The sequence below is a fragment of the Symphalangus syndactylus genome, chromosome 14 (genome assembly GCF_028878055.3).
Source record: "Symphalangus syndactylus isolate Jambi chromosome 14, NHGRI_mSymSyn1-v2.1_pri, whole genome shotgun sequence".
Taxonomy (NCBI): Eukaryota; Metazoa; Chordata; class Mammalia; order Primates; family Hylobatidae; genus Symphalangus; species Symphalangus syndactylus.
In genome coordinates, this window is record NC_072436.2 from 86,678,375 (window position 1) to 86,693,053 (window position 14,679).

Consider the following 14,679-nt stretch of genomic DNA (forward strand, 5'->3'; position numbering starts at 1 on the left):
GCAAACATATTATTTGGGGTGTGTGTGGGGGTATTTTGAAGCATTTCACAAAATATTAAGGAAATCCAAGGTGACAAACACAAAAGCACAGAGGCCAACAGATATGAAAATGTGAAGGATCAAGCATGTGACAATAGGTGTTAAGCAGTTTATTTGGTAGGAAAGTACTACTTGTGTAGCTATGCGACTGTTAAATTATTGTGTGTGTCGAACAAAACACTATACTAGAAGTATCTAACTCCCCTATGGTTTTTTGTAAGCCATAAATCTAAAAAAAGAAAAAAAAAAAAGGACATTCAGGAGACAATGAAACAATCAAATTCAACATGGGCCCTTCATTGGGGGATCCTTTATTAGAACTTTGAGACAATCAGAAAAATTTAATAATAAACTGGATATAAGATGGTGTTAAGAAATTGTGGCCAGGTGCAGTGGCTCATGCCTATAATCCCAGTACTTTGGGAGAGTGAGGCGGGTGGATCACCTAAGGTCAGGAGTTCAAGACCAGCCTGGCCAACACAGCAAACCCTGACTCTACTAAAAATAATTAAAAAAAAAAAAATTAGCCACTCATGGTAGCGTGTGCCTATAATACCAGCTACTGGGGAGGCTGAGGCAGGAGAATTGCTTGAACTTGGGAAGTGGAGATTGCAGTGAGCTAATATCGCACCACTGCACTCCAGCCTGGGTGACAGAGGGAGACTCCACCTCAAAAAAAAAAAAAAAAAGGAAAGAAGGAGAGAAAGAAACGAGGGAGGGAGGAGGAGGAAGAAAGAAGAAAGAAAGGAAAGAAGGAAGGAAGGAAGGAAGGAAGGAAGGAAGGAAGGAAGGAAGGAAGGAGGGAGGGAGGGAGGGAGGGAGGGAGAGGGAGGGAGGGAGGGAGAGAGAAAGAGAAAGAAAGAAGAAAATAAAATAAATTGTTAATTCATTAGGTATAATAATGGCATGGTGGTTAGAGTTAAAAATATCTTTTGCAGTTATAGATATAGTGAAGCATTTCTAGCTAAAATAACATGACGTCTCAGATTTGCTTTAAAATGCTCCAAAACCACTTCTTCCTCCCCCGAGAATAAAGAGGGACAGAGAAACAAGGCTGGCCAAATTTGCTAATTGTGGAAGCTGGATAATGGATTCCTAAGGTTCACCATACCTTTCCCTCCTTTCATGTATGCTTGAAAATTTCCAAAATATTATAACAGTGTGAGAACAAAAATTAGATTTAAAAAATCCAAAATAATACACTGTTGTTGTGTTGTTGTTATTTTTTGCAAGCAGGTGCCTCTGAGGAATGGGATAGGATTTGGAGAACAGTGGTGCTGGCAAGGTTTTCATAGTTTTCATTTATTCAATGAATACTTACTGAGTCCTGCAATGCATGAGACACTGTGTAGACACTTTAGGGAAATGAAGAGAACAGATCAAAGTCCCTGTCCTCATGGAGCTCACATTCCCATCAGGGGAAAGAGACAACAAACCATAGACATAGTAAGTTATAATATGTTAGAAGTGGGTAAGTGCTGTGAGGAAATAAGTGGGTTAAGACGGACCAGGAGTGGGGCCAGAGCTGTAGTTTTAAATAGCAAGTGCAGGGAAGAGCTCATTGAAAAAGGTAACCTTGGAACAGAGACTTGAAGGAGGTGAAAGATATTATAAACCTTTTTGAATTATTGCTTTTTAATTATGTTCATGGATTACTTTGCTAAAAATAATTGAAAAAGATTCCTTTAAAATAAAATATTTCAGGCTGGATGTGGGGGCTCATGCCTGTTATGCTAGCACTTCGAGAGGCTGAGGCAAGAGGATTGCTTGAGGTCAAGAGTTCAAGACCAACCTGGCCAACATAGCAAGACCCCACAGGTTAAAAAATAATAATAAAATAAAATAAAATAAAATAAAATAAAATAAAATAAAATAAAATAAAATATTTTGCCTGGCCGTGGTGGCTCACACCTGCAAACCCAGCATTTTGGGAGACTGAGGTGGGCAGATCATTTGAGGCCAGAAGTTTGAGACCAGCCAGGCCAATGTGGTGAAACCCCATCTCCACAAAAAAATACAAAAATTAGCTGGGCGTGGTGGCACATGCCTGTAGTCCTAGCTACTTGGGAGGCTGAGGTGGGAGGATCACTTGAGCCCAGGAGGAAGAGGCTGCAGTGAGCCGAGATGGTGCCACTGCCTTCCAGCCTGGGCGATAGAGCAAGACAATGTCTCAAAAAAAAAAAAAAAAAAACAACACACACACAGAATTAGGCCGGGCATGGTGGCTCACACCTGTAATCCCAGCACTTTGGGAGGCCGAGGTGGGTAGATCTCCTGAGGTCAGGAGTTCGAGACCAGCCTGGCCAACATGTGAAACACCGTCTCTACCAAAAATACAAAAAGTTAGCTGGGCATGGTGGCACACGCCTCTAATCCAAGCTATTTGGTAGGCTGAGGCAGGAGAATCGCTTGAACCTGGGAGGCGAAGGTTGCAGTGAGCCGAGATGGCACCACTGCACTCTAGCTTGGGCAACAGAGTAAGACTGTGTCTCAAAAAAAAAAATTTTTTTTCTCCTCACCATGTCTCCTTCTCTGCCTACCAAAATCTTCCTTTCTTTTGCAAGCCAACCATGAGTGATCCTGCCTTCATGAGGTCTTTTTCATCCACAGCCAGAATTAACCACTTTTTTGTGGTTTTTGTACATTGCCAGTATCTCTAACATGTACTTCATTCCCCTATGTAGGACAGCTCTTCATAGCTTTACTAAGCATTTTACTTTTCATTATTTTATTTACACTTCACAATGATACTGAGTGGGTTCGTTTGTTTGTTTGTTTGTTTTTTGAGACAGAGTCTCGTTCTGTCACCCAGGCTGGAGTGCAGTGGCATGATCTCGGCTCACTGCAAGCTCTGCCTCCTGGGTTCCTGTCATTCTCCTCCCTCAGCCTCCCGAGTAGCTGGGACTACAGGCGCCCGCTACCACTCCCAGCTAATTTTTTGTATTTTTAGTAGAAATGGGTTTTCACTGTGTCAGCCAGGATGGTCTCGATCTCCTGACCTCGTGATCCGCCTGCCTCGGCCTCCCAAAGTGGTGGGATTACAGGCGTGAGCCACCACGCCCGGCCAAGTGGTTTTTATTTAATATCATTGTTATTCCCACTTGACAGATGAGAAAACTAAGTCTCTGAAAGAGGAAATGACCTGTACCCAGACACAGAAACCTGAATTCTAGGCCACATCCTCTGAATCAAACATTATTATTTCTCTCTGCCTCACTCACTACCTCTTATCATTAGTTGTTTCCAAAAGTCTTGTTTTAATGTTAAAATTAGATTTGAGTCAAAGTACTATTTGCATACGATATTAATTTCGGTAGTTGAGAAAATCTTAGAAGGAAAAGCAAATCTCCCACCTAATCAATCCGCAGTCACATTTTGCAGAGACAATATTCTTTTCAACATTTCTATTTTTAGTTCTTCCGGTGGTTGTCTGTGTAACTCTAGAGAATATGCTTACACCTTTACATATTGATTTTTATCACCCATAGATATTATCTGCTGACTTCCTCCTGTGAAGGGGGAGGACTTAGCTCTTTTGCATTTTCTTAATGTCTTAGGTTAGGTTCCCTGGGAAACTGACTCTCAGGCAGAGACTTACATGCAGGAGGCACACAACTCTGGAGCAGTGAAGGCAGCAGAATTGAGCTGCAGGAGGAGTTGACCTGCTGTGCAGTTAACAACAGAAGCCTCAGCCCAACCAGCGGGAGCTCAGAGCTCCCTTCAGAGTTGTCTACTCTGAACAATTGTACCCTACCATCAATGGGTCATTGGATGCAGCCTGGGGCACATAAACTTAGAAAGCCAACTCTCTTTGGCTGAGGACAATTCTAAAAGAACTCAAGGTAGGTTGTCAAGCAGCCAGTACTTCCGGCAGCCAGAGAATGAACATCATGGTCCTAAAGTGGGAATCTGAGCAGAGCATGATGGCATGCATCACTGCACACCCTCTATGTCACTGGAGCCCACCTGCTTCTATAGTAAGTTCACCCCATTTGAGATTAGCGCCCCTGGATTTCTGGTTTATTCCTTCATTAGGAGAACCTTACAAGAATGTCAGGGGGCCAAGTTACAGTCTCTCCCTCTGTAGCTGCTCTCAAAGCCACATCTGAGACGCTCCATTTCCCTCCTCCACTACCAATTCTAGATTCCCCTCACCCTCACCTAGCAGGTATGCTGCTCTAGATGGCTTAACTGGTGGATGACTCCATTCCTCATCCCTGATAAATCTTAGCCCTTTGTCACTTAACCCTGTTCCAAGGCTGATTATAGGATAATATAGGTTGGCTACATTGTCCACTTACCATCACAACTGGGCAGGGGAGAAAGAAGAGATGCGCCTATGGATCCGCGGAGTGTCGAACATATTCTTCTCTGTCCCACCATGAAGCAGAAATCCCAACTTCTCCTGATTATCAGGATCCATTATTCCTGCTGAAATGTGGTTCCTGTCCCTATTCTTCCCTCTTTCATAACCCACTTGTAAATGAAAGTGCCTATTAGACAGCTCTATTCCATTGTTCCCCAGCACGGCAAATGCAACATCTTCAAAACTGAGCTGACATTTTTTTCCCTTCCTTAAACTGCTCTTTCTTCTTCGTCCATCCAGTACCTCTGCTGGAAACCTGGTTCATCTTTGGGTCCTCCAACTCCCTCACCCTCTATAGCTACCTTATAGCTCTGTAAAGTCTCCCTCCTAAATGGCTTTTAAATCAGCCTCACTCTCCCTCCCCACAGTTGCTGCCCTTGTCCAGGCACCCCTACTTTCTCACACGGACTATTACAAACACTTTCTTTCTCCATTCTTGATCGTACTCCTCCCACCACTACCTCTGAGGTATAAAAATGAGAAACAAAGAGACCTGGAACTGGAAATGTCTCTATCTAGAGGGACATTTAAAATCAAGAGAGTTGGCTGGGGTTGGTGGCTGATGCTTGTAATCCCTGCACTTTGGGAGGCTGAGACGGGTGGACCACTTGACATCAGGAGTTCAAGACCAGCCCGACCAACATGGCAAAACCGCATCTCTACCAAAAATACACAAATTAGCGAGGCATGGTGGCACACAACTGTAGTCCCAGCTACTCAGGAGGCTGACGCAGAAAAATTGTTTGAACCCAGAAGACGGAGGTTGCAGTGAGCCAAGATCGTGCCACCACTCCAGCCTGGGTGACAGAGTGAGACCCTGTCTCAATAAATAAATAAATAAATAAATAAATAAATAAATAAATAAAATCAAGAGAGTGAGATGTGCTCTAAAAACGACTTAAAGAGAAAAGAGATAAGGGCATCTGTAGAGGCCATTAAAGAAAAAAATAGCTCTTTTTTATTTACCTTCATAGATATAAAATGCTTATGCTGCAACATTTTTTATCATCTTTTTTCCACGTTAGAAAGTATATATTGATTTCCTACTATTTTGGAAAATGAGGATTTAGCTTTCTTCCTTTGTTCCCCACCCCAATATACACATGCTTTCCCCTGTCCTCCAACATAGTTATAGTTTTAGATGTACTAAATCAATATTCAGAGATTGCTTCTTTTCATTTGATAAATACTCCTTTGAGCTGCTTTGAAATTTTGAGTTAAGACATAAAATAACCCCTTTTGTCCTTTTAATCATTACAGGCAGGCTTTTGTAGGTGTTGAGAAACATTAATAGAGTTTCTTCTCTGCCTATTTTAAAAATAGAAAAATCTATTTTAAATCAATCAACAATTATGTCAGCGCTCATTGTGTCCAAGGCAACGTCATGGCAACAAAGATGTCTAGTGTAGACTTCCTACCCTCAAAACACCAACATGTAGATGGTAAAAATCATCCAAATACGTGGAAAGCAGGAACAAGTCTATGCAAGTGCTGCCTAACAGATCTCAAGAGTCAGAGGAAGACGTGCCTTGCATGGAGTGGCCCAGGACAATGATCCAGAGGAGGTGAACAGAGTTGAGGGATTTCATAAGCTGCAAAGGAAGATAGGGCAAAAGGCAAAGAGGAAGAGGAAGAGTGGTCCAGGCATAAGAGAATCCTAGAGTACTCTAGGCAGCATTGGCAAAGGCAGGAAGGGAGGAAACAGCGTTTCATTTTGTTTTGTTTTGAGACAGAGTCTCACTCTGTTGCCCAGACTGGAGTGCAGTGGTGCAATCTTGGCTCACTGCAAACTCCACCTCCCAGGTTCAAGCAGTTCTCCTGCCTCAGCCTCCTGAGTAGCTGGGACTCCAGGCGCACGCCACCACGCCCAGCTAATTTTTGTAATTTTTAGTAGAGATGGGGGTTCACAACATTGGCCAAGCTGGTCTTAAACTCCTGACCTCGTGATCTTCCCGCCTCAGCCTCCCAAAGTGCTGGGATTACAGGCATGAGCCACCGCACCTGGCCGGAAACACTGTTTTTGAGGATGCCGAGTAGCCCAGTTTCATGGCAAAAGAAGTTCATAGAGTAGAACAGCAGGAGATAAAGGGGCAAGGCAGGGTGAGAGCAGAATGTGATAGGCTTGAATGCCAAGAAGAGGATTCCCAACATTTTCTCATCATCAAAGTTATTAGACAGTGAAGAACACATGGGCAAACTTCTTTTTTTTTTTTTTCTTTTTTTTGAGATGGAATATCATTCTTTTGCTCAGGCCGGAGTGCAGTGGTGCGATTTTGGCTCACTGTAACCTGCGTCTCCTGGGTTTAAGCGATTCTCCTGACTCAGCCTCCTGAGTACTGGGATTACAGGTGCCCGCCACCATGCCCTGCTAATTTTTGTATTTTTAGTAGAGACAAGGTTTCACCATCTTAGCCAGGCTGGTCTCGACTGCTGACCTCAAGCGATCCGCCTGCCTCGGCCTCCCAAAGTGCTGGGATTACAGGTGTGAGCCACCGCGCCTGGCTGAGCAAACTTTTTAATAGTTAAAAAGTCCTTAATTCAGTGGGAAAAATGTTGAATTATTAGGTGACTTGATGAACATGTTAAAGAAATATTAGGTTGGTGCAAAAGTAATTGCTGTTTTGTTTTGGGACCACATCTCACTCTGTTGCCCAGGCTGGGGTGCAGAGGTGCAACCACGGCTCACTGCAACCTCGACCACCAGGGCTTAGGCGGTCCTTTCACCTCACCCTCCTGAGTAGCTGGGACTACAGGCATGCACCACCGTGCCCAACTAATTTTTTAATTTGTTTTGTAGAGACAAGGTCTCTCTATGTTGCCCAGGCTAGTATCGAACTCCTCAATCTTCCTGCCTCAGCCTCCCAAAGTGCTGGGATTACAAGAGTGAGCCACTGCACCAGCCATAAAATCCAATTTGTATGTTGAAAAATAGTAATAAACTTAATAACCAGGAGATATATATATATCTCTGAACTTCTGGCCTCAAGCAATCTCCTCTCCTGTCTTAGCCTCACAAACTGCTAGGATCACAGGCATGAGCCACTAAGCCTGGCCAACATTTTTAATATTAAAAATAAATACTTAGTTAACAAATTAACACGTTGATTCAATTAGTATTTGTTATTCAAGGTTCATTGACCGCTTAGTGTATCAGCTCTGAATTCTAATAATGAAGCTAAATATTGGGAAGTAAAATTATAAATAAGAGCTAGTCCTTTGCTGTAAGGAGCTAATAATCCAATGATAGAACAAACTTTCTCAACTCCATTTCGACAGCAGCTCTAGTTTTCTCAAGAAATATCTGAAACCTATTAGCATAGAAGTCCTGTTAATGTACTTTATTGATCTTTCTTATTCTCTTATCTTTCTTACTTTCTTATCTATTAGTCTTATCTAACAATCTTTCAGCTGTCTGTTGAACATGCAGTTGTGGGCTGTAGAGCTTCAGAATAATACAAATAGAATAGAATGTTTTATGGTGACCAACAGGAACGTGTGTGGTCAAAACACAACTTTGTCCTTGTCCTCACTGTACTCTTTCTGATATTCTAAGTGGGAATAACCTTTTCCCTGATCTGAAATGAAAACTCTGGCAGACTCCATAACTTTTCAGCCTAATCTTAATTAATAGGCCAATCTATGGTCACTTTAAGCCACAGTCTCAATTCAATAATTAGAATATCCAGTCCAAGATGTTGAACAGAATTCGGAACTTGATTTGGAGGCGATTCTTCTTCCTGCGCAGCTTGGCCCTGGGGCAGACTGGAAGCCTGCCGTGAGAAAGGGAGTGTGGCTGGCTTCTCTCCCTCCACCTCCACCCCAGGCTCAGTTTGCCAGTCAGTCTCTGACCCCGCTGAGGAGATGGAGAGGGCAGAGTAAGAGGCTTTGTGCTCGCAGGCCCTGGCAGACACCTGAGGTTGACTCTCTGGTGAATAACTTACAGGCTCCTCTGAGACTCCTGTGGGGCCCCTTCCATTGCAACAGGAGGGTCTGTGGCCTGTGACCCGTTCCACAGTAATCCAGTTTGCCTCCTGCTTCTTGAAGCTGAGGTCCCTCCACTCCTTTAAGTAGTTCTGTTGAACATGATCCAACATGACCTCATGCTGGCTTTCTCTCTCTGGGCCTCTTCTGAGGCATGGGGAAAACACATATACTTTGCCCTAACACTCTCTGGAATACAGGCTGGTTCTCACCTAGCAGCACTCTTTTGGCTCCACCAGAAGAGGTGCTAATACCTCCTCTTCTCACCTTCCCAGAGAGGAGTTAGATCAGTCCACAAAGACTCCCAGCTGCAGGGGCCATGTATTAAACTGTCCAAAGAGTCTACTGGAAGTACTCCTTACTTGGTGAGGTAGGATCTGTGTCACAGCACAGCCTTCTCCGAACACCTCCTCCTCCAAAAAGTTCTCCCATCTTTGCATAATCTAATGGCTCTTCTTCCGCTGCCACTTTTTACATCCTTAATCTGTGCGAGAGTCTTGGAAAAATTTCCTTTGTAAATTTCACGTTTGGGAATCTGTCTTTAGTATCTTACATCTATTTTTTCTTAGTATCTTGGTTGAAACTTCAGTTTTAATGTCCTGCTACCTATCCATCCATCTGTCGGTCCCTTTATCCACTTATTCACCCATCCATACGTCTTGAGCAATACTTTTAAGGAAAAGTTGGGGGGCAATAATGAAGGAGATAATAGCAGAAAGAGGTGTATTGAAGAATGAAATTAGGTGGCTCACACCTGTAATCCCAGCACTTTGGGAGGCCAAGGCGGACAGATTGCTTGAGCCCAGAAGTTTGAGACTAGTCTGGGCAACGTGGTGAAACCCCATCTCTACAAAAAAATACGAAAAAATTAGCCAGGCATGGTGGCACATGCCTATAATCCTAGCTACTCGGGAGGTTGAGGAGGGAGGGTCTGTTGAGCCTGGGGAGATCAAGCCTGCAGTGCGCCATGATGGCGCCACTGTAATCCAGCCTGAGTGACAAAGTGAAATCCTATCTCAAAAAAGAGAAAAGAAAAAAAGTGAACGAAACTAGCAGGTTAATGCCAAGAAGATTAGAAACATTTAGCATCCAAAAATAACAAATGTACACTTTAATTTCTAAAACAGATATTTGTCTGGACATGTGTACAAGTGTGTTTTCCTAATGCAAACTTTCCCATGGATTAATATAATAATTTTCAAATGCTTTGTTTTCATTGATGATTTCTATTCATGTAACATTGGTTCCTTAAACTCTAATTGGCCTACACTTACCCATACCTTAGACAAAATAGTGTGTGCAAAGGCTGTTTCTGAGAAAGTAATTGCTCACAGACTGTCAGAATTTAGTAGAAAACATTAATCTATAATTATTTTAAAATAGCTCTACTAGTTGCCTGTAGATCTGGGTGTCCTATGGCATAATGTTTTATAAGTATCCTGGTAAGTTTGGAAAATCCTATGCTAAACCATTTACCCAGGCTTCCTTTTTGTAGGACTTCCCAGAATTATAATTAACAAACGTGCTTTGAATCTGAAGAAGATAATATAATATGCAGTGTCTCCAAACATTTGACCACAAAAATCCTTCAGTTTAAATGGGAACAAGAGTTTAGGAAACACTGGCTTCAACTAAGAACCTGTAGCAGTCTGCGCTTGTTTCAAATGCCTAGCAAACGCGCACACACACACACACACACAATTTGTCTTTCCCATTGGAAACTCCTAGGATGCTAGTTCCAGCTCCTTGATGTAACAAGTTGCTCTTTGAAATGAGGGAAACAGACCTGGTTCTCAGACCAAAGTGATAATAAATGATGCAGTAAAATATAGAAAAGAGAAATATATTAATCTCCTAAATACCTTATATTCTTTGGAGAATACTTTATGCTTAACTACCCACTTCCCATACCCGCTTGTGAGACTCATGAGTCAAGGGAACAGCCACCTTTGGCTCTCCCTCTCCCATCTGAAGTCCTCCCCATAGCTCACTCTCCCCTGCCTGCCCTCACTGTGTAGATTTTAGAGGAACGAGGCCTGAACTAATCAATAACTGACCACCACATGTCTAGTGCAGAGGTCTTTATGAATGTTAGCCTTCCAGTTCTGCAAAAAATGTAAAAGTGGCTCTGCCAGGCCCTCTAGCTCACACCTATAATCCCAGCACTTTGGGAGGCTGAGGCAGGTGGATCACCTGAGGTCAAGAGTTCGAGACAAGCCTGGCCAACATGGTGAAACCCTGTCTGTACTAAAAATACAAAAATTAGCCAGGCCTGGAGGTGGATGCCTGTAATCCCAGCTACTCTGGAGGCTAGGTCAGGAGAATTGCTTGAATCCAGAAGGTGGAGTTTGCAGTGAGCGGAGACTGCGCCACTGCATTCTAGCCTGGGCAACAGAGTGAGACTCTGTCTCAAAAAAATAAAAATAAAAAGTGACTCAAAGAAACTTTTAGTGTCACCAGAGGTCAGAGGCTATATATATATACATATTTTTCCCAAAATTTTATTTTGAAAAACTTCAAGCCTTCAAAAAAGTTGAAAGAATGATACAATTAACACCCATATATTCTTCACTGAGATCAAATAATTTTAACTTTTGCCACATTTGCCTGTCTCCCCCCACCTCTCTCTCTGTCTCTCTCTCGCATCTCTATCTCTTTTTCCATACACAGTAAGTCCTCACTTAAAGTTGTCAATAAGTTCTTGGAAACTTCAACTTTCAGAGAAACAACTTATAACAAAACCAATTTTACCACAGGCTAATTGATATAAACTAGAGTTAAGTTTCTTCAGCGTACTTCTGGTCACAAAAACATCACCAAACTTCTAAAGCCCAAAACACTTATAGTATTAGACACTGAGATAAATGTGAGCTATATACACATTTAAGAAAGATGAATTTGGAAAAAAGAAAGATGAATAAAAACTAGTAAGATAATGATTTGCCCGCTTACTCCAGTTTAATGTCACAGGTGGCCAGAGCCCATCCTGGCAGCTCCGGGCACAAGGTGAGAACCAGCCCCAGACGGTCCGCAGTCCCGTGGCAGGGCGCACTCTCACGCCCCACAAGCACCCACTCACTCACACTGCCACCATGTGGACACGCCAGTGAACCAAATGTGCACAGCCTTGGAACGTGGGAGGAAACTGGATCACCTGGAGAAAAATCCCGCAGACGTGAGGAGAACTTGCAACTCTACACAGACAGTGGCCCTGACTAGGAATATATTTCCAGGAATGATTTTTATTCTCATCAATGTTATAACAAACTCACATTGAACAAAACGACGTTGAACAAAGAGACTTATTTGAGGACTTGCTGTATTGTTTTTTTGAAAGTAAGTTGAAGACATAGAAAATTCCGCCTGGAAACATTCCCCACGCCTCACCTAAAAATAAGAACATTCACCTACATTATCACAATACCATCATCACATCTAATAAAAAGATAACCTAATTTCAATATTATCATCTACTATACACTCCATATTTAAATTTTCCCAATGAGGGATTCCCTGAGCACCAGATCTTTTCTTGCTCAGGCTGCACACGGGTGGCAGGAAGAGGGCAGTGCAAGGCAAGTTGCCCAGGAAGCTGGGCCCCATTTTGCTGACTCTTACAGCATTGCTTTCCTAATAAATAACACTGTTAATTGTTAAGAGTAATCAAACGTCTGGCTTCAGTGGTTGTGAATGTGATTTGTACTTCCAGCAAACCCATAAGAAGAAATCGAATCTGAGTTATTTATGAGTAAAAAATAAACTGAGGCTGAGCACAGTGGCTCATGCCTGTAATCCCAGCACTTTGGGAGGTGGAGGGAGGTGGATCACTTGAGGTCAGGAGTTCCAGACCAACTTGGCCAATATGGTGAAACCCCGTCTCTACTAAAAATACAAAAATTAGCCGGACGTGGTGCATTCCTGTAGTCCCAGTTACTCAGGAGGCTGAGGCATGAGAATAGCTTGAACCTGGGAGACAGAGGTTGCAGTGAGCCAAGATGGCGCCACTGTACTCCACCCTGGACGACAGAGTGAGACTCCGTCTCAGAAAAGAAAGAAAAAAAAGAAATAAACTGAATACTAAGATTTGCATTTAATCCCTGAACCGACATTCCCTAAATGGATACCTTCTCTAGGCTTTGAAGAATTCTGACATATAAACCATTATTCTATTTTTGGAGTAGTAGAACCTTATTTATCAGGTCACCTTTCACCTCCACCAAAGCCCATGTAAGGAGCTGAGCCCTTAGAGATGGAAGAAACTTTATACTCTGGGAAAAAATAAAATGGAAATTACACTTTTAAAAAATCATTGTTGCTTTATATTTGGGGATATTTGGGACATTTCTCATCTTTTCAAAATTTATAATTTGCTGTGATTTCTTGTTCTGTTTAAATATTCACTTTTGTACTTAATTTTACATTTGTAATCTTGCATTCTTTTTCTAAAGAGAGTGCTCAAAACTGTACAAGCATCGGGCTACTCCAAACTGAAACCTGGATCTGCCCTGGGTCAGTTTTCAAGGTCAATTTTATGGGATTTGGTCAGTTTTATGTAGAATTTGGTTTGGGTTTTAAAGATGTTAATGCCCCAGGGTCTGGGGGGATGTGAGAGCATATTGTGTCCAGATTGTGCCTTTGGGGGTGATGGGGGTACAGTAAGTATCAGCAGGACTCTGGAGCTTCATGTCAGCTTCTTGACAGCAGGCCAGACTCTCCTAAGATGTTTGTGTAGAGAGTCGTTCTCCATCACATGTTTGGTTCTTTTAATCCTCCCGGGTTCAGTATCCTTTCCCATCACCCTGTTTGCTGCTGACCACACCAACAATGGCTGTTCTCCGTAAACTTAGAACTTTGATTTCTCTTGAAAGTAGCAATCCATTGGGTTTTGTCCCAATCGAACATTTTGGGTCAGCTGTGAGAAGTAAAGTCTTTACGGCTCACAGATAAAATGTCATTGAACAAAGAAGACTGGTGTGCTGCCATCAGAGCTTCAACTAGAATGGGAAATAAAGATAACGTGTCAGCTTCACATGGCTTGCCATTGCTGTGGTCTCCATCTGGGAAGCTAATGTCCGTATTGATTAGCCCTCAAGAGAGACATCATTCGCAAACTGACCCCTGGTGGGTGGCAGCAGACTAACATTTGTGCTCGCTTCAATAACAGATCCTGTTGCTGGGAACCGACATGGGCAGCCGTTGTCATGACAACACATCATGCAAGTCTCTAGTTTACTCTGTAACTTTCCTGAGAAGATAGTGACTTTTTTTTTTTTTTTTTTTTTTGAGACAGACTCTCACTCTGTGGCCCAGGCTGCAGTGGCATGATCTTGGCTCACTACAATCACTGCCTCCCAGTTAAAGTGATTCTCCTGCCTCAGCCTCCCAAATAGCTGGGATTACAGGTGCGTGCCACCATGCCCAGCTAATTTTTGTATTTTTAGTAGAGACGGGGTTTCACCATGTTGGCCAGGCTGGTCTCGAACTCCTGATCTCAGGTGATCCACCACCTCAGCCTTCCAAAGTGTTGGGATTACAGGTGTGAGCCACTGTGCCTGGCCATGACCACTTCTGAGTCCTACCTAGGAACTTGAGTTTTGCATACAAGACCATGAATGTCAGCCCATAACTCAAATACCGTAGGTTTGTCAGTACTAGAAAATGTTGCATAGATTTAGGTTGCAAACTATACAAAATAAGCTTAAAGACATGTGAAACCATGACAATGCAGAAATGGTTTAAAAATTGATTACTGGAGGAAAGTTATCTTATTTTAATAAGGAAGTACTTGTACTATAAAAGAAGTACAGGTTGGGCGTGATGGCTCAAGGCTGTAATCCCAGCACTTTGGGAGGCGGAGGCAGGGAGATCGCCTGAGGCCAGGAGTTCGAGAACAGCCCGGCCAACATGGTGAAACCTTGTCTCTACTAAAAATACAAACATTAGCTGGGCATGGCGGTATGCGCCTATAATCCCAGCTATTCAGGAGGCTAAGCCAGGAGAACCGCTTGAACCCGGGAGGCAGAGGTTGCAGTGAGCCGAGATCACACCACTGCACTCCAGCCTGGGTGACAGAGTGAAACTCCGTCTCAAAAAAAAAAAAAAAAAAAAACACTATATAAGTGTACAAATTATGTTTCCTGACATGAATGAGGAATAATGAAAACTGATTGATATTTTAAAATTCAGCTGCATAATTAGAGATCCTTAATGTCCCATCCCTGCTCCAAATTACTGTGATATGCCTGTAAGATCAGGGTTAGAATTCAGATCAGGGTTAGGATTCTGGGAGAGCA

At 42.8% G+C, this 14,679-nt stretch overlaps 1 protein-coding gene across 2 annotated transcripts in view; it reads right to left on the bottom strand.

Moving 5' to 3' along the window:
• The window catches only part of ACYP2 (acylphosphatase 2), a 330,224-nt gene that overhangs the window by 210,743 nt on the left and 104,802 nt on the right, over window positions 1-14,679 (bottom strand). The window lies entirely within an intron of this gene.